Raw genomic sequence first — 2,759 nt, 5'->3', positions numbered from 1 at the left:
TGACAAAATTGGGTCCATAATGGCCTTTTTTCTTTAGTCATAAATGACCCAGTGAGGCCCAGAGCTTAAAGGAATATGGTGAAACTCATATGTAACAAACATTCTGCTTTGTAAAAGCTTTGTTCTTTTAGGTTATTGCTAATGATTACACACTCCAGACATCCTGAGCATCATGGGAACAGAGATAAGAACTCTCTGGTTAGGAAAGTCTGAGATAACCGGCCTGTTGTTGTGAACAGGAATAATAAATGTTTAAAGATCATAGGGTGACAATGGCTATGCCACACAGATATTTTTGCCTTTATGTTTTATGATTCCCTTCTTCTCTAATTCACCCAAACAGTGACATCTTCCTCCTCTGTTAGAGAGAAAAACTCCTCCTTCTCTGCTTCGTCACATCAGGATCATCCTGTCTCTCTGTTCTTCTCTCCATCTGAGGGAGCATGACATACTTTTGTTTTCATTCCTTTGCCAATCCAGTGGCTCAAAAAGCTTTGAACATCAGCTCGGATAATTGTGGACTTACCAAAGGCAGAGGTGAGTCTGCTTATATTTTGTTGATATTAACCTTAAAATATACCTTTTTTTCCAGCAAATTAGAAAAAAAAAACAAAAAAAACATCAGAATTTAAATCTACCCCTTTTGAGAGTTTTATCATAGGAGAATCAAGTCAGGCCTACTTCAACTAGACAAAAAAGTGGACTCTAACTAAAAATCATCTCACTAAAAGCTTTGCTTTGGTAAGTGACTGACAGGATGTTAACCAAGTTTCTTTATTTAAAGATAAAATTGTTTAAATAAGATCTCTTCATTTAATAATTCAACAAAACCTGACTTGTTCATTAAGTGTTTTCAAAATCTCAAAAGTTGTTCAAACATCACACTTATATCATGTTATACATTTTGTTTTGATCAGTATTTTAGTTGAGCTGCACCCTAAAACACATTCCTCTAAGCTGAATTCCTAAGCAGCACTGATGTAAAAATATTCCAGCTGAACCAGTTTAACTGAGGATAGAAAACAAAGTTTAAAAACAGTAGATTAGTGGATGAGAAGTATCATATGTTCAACACACGAAAAAAAAAGCAAAATAGAATATTACTTGTCTGTTCATGAATTAATTGAAGTTTAATTTGTTTATTTCCACTAAATTTAAACTAACAGTGTTTCGCACATTAATGAAACTACTTGGGGCCAGAAAATCCCCTAAACATATGTTTATAAAACATCTTGTTCAGCACAAATAACCTCACTGCAAAGTTAACAGATATTTTTTAGAGTTTCTTGGTTCTGGTATTCACAGTGATTGGTGTCCAGATTCATCCTTTAATATTGGATCTTCAGGGCTGGATTTGTTTTCTGACTTTCTACATGCAGGCAGTCTGCCACCCAACTTTCCAACACTAATTATGTTGAAGAGCAAGACAAACCAGATCTTAACACTATTTTAGATCACCTTAGTGGGAAACAAGCTATCTCTTCTTCATCTCACCCATGTGACTTTTGTTGGGAGTTACCTTATGAAAAAATCAGCTCACATGATCACCTCAACAGCAGGAGTGTTTTGTTTCAGCATAACCCCTGCTGCTGTAGAGTCTGTCTTCTATGCTCTCAATCTGTTTTCTGGCTACAAAATCAGTCGTAAAGTTTGAGGAGGGGTGTGTGTTATTTTGCCCATTTCCGTGTCCTATTGAAATAGAGGAATAAAATAAAAGCCATATGATAAAATCCAAAGGGACTAAAACCCTGGCAGTCTGTATCATCAGTTTTTGTAAGGTTGGCTATGCTTCAAATTTGATTGCTTTCCTATCTTCTCTTAGTGATTCTTGACTTTCTTTAGGTGTTGAATTGTCATGATGCGATGGTTTTACTAGCCCAAATGCAGACTCACAGACACAGAGGGAGGATTAAAAGTCCAGAATTTATTGGAACCGGTTGACAGACTTGCAGGATGCAGGTTCAGACAGGCATGGTGGCACAGGTAAGACAACGATCCAGCACCGAGGGAAGTTCAGACTCAGCTTATATAGGGAGCTTCCTTAATCAGCAGATAGAAAACAGCTGATCCAAGCTGAGCCCAAACTCCCCAGGCATGGATCCACGGTGCCCTCTGGTGGGTAAACCCCTGGATCCTGACAGTCCCCCCCCCTCAAGGGCGGATTCCAGACGCCCCAAAGAAAAAATGGAGGGCGAAGGGCGAGCCAGGGATGCCAGGAAGAGTCTCAGGTGGCCGGCCATGAAACCGGCAGCAGAGCAGAGTCTCAGAAGCTGCAGGGGCCTTGGAGGAGGGCGTCACCTCCGCTTCAGCAGGAAGCACCGGGAGAAACACTGTGTCCGCTTCAGCAAGAAGCCCCGAGAAGGACGCCGTCTCCGCTCCCGCTGCTCTGCAACAGGTCCACCCACTACGGCTCCACATCCAGAGCAGAGGAAGCTGCCGACTGCGGCTCCGCATCCGGAACAGAGGAAGCCACCGATTGTGGCTCAACATCCGGAGTCTCTGGAAGGCGCAGAGCAGGCTCAGGGGTCTCCAGACGGCACAGAGCAGGCTCAGGGGTCTCCAGACGGCACAGAGCGGGCTCAGGGGTCTCCAGACGGCACAGAGCGGGCTCTCCAGGAGCGCGTAGAAGGAGTCTGCAGGGCTAGTCTTTTGGCTGGATAGTTCTGTCATGATGCAATGGTTTTACTAGCCCAAATGCAGACTCACAGACACAAAGGGAGGATTAAAAGTCCAATATTTATTGGAACTCACGGGAAACT

The 2,759-nt window shown here is 42.5% G+C and overlaps 1 protein-coding gene across 1 annotated transcript in view; it reads left to right on the top strand.

The window, feature by feature from the left end:
• Positions 1-425: 425 nt before the first annotated feature.
• Positions 426-2,759, top strand: part of LOC107103413 (GTPase IMAP family member 8-like) — a 14,923-nt gene continuing 12,589 nt past the window's right edge. The window contains exon 1 of the mRNA XM_015403115.1: positions 426-537. The gene's annotated coding sequence lies outside the window, so the exon portion shown is untranslated. The remainder of the gene's footprint in view (positions 538-2,759) is intronic.

Source organism: Cyprinodon variegatus, unplaced genomic scaffold, assembly GCF_000732505.1.
Source record: "Cyprinodon variegatus isolate N-32 unplaced genomic scaffold, C_variegatus-1.0 Scaffold1440, whole genome shotgun sequence".
Classification (NCBI taxonomy): Eukaryota; Metazoa; Chordata; class Actinopteri; order Cyprinodontiformes; family Cyprinodontidae; genus Cyprinodon; species Cyprinodon variegatus.
The sequence above is the reverse complement of the archived record's forward strand: the minus strand, read 5'-3'. Positions and strand labels throughout refer to the sequence as shown.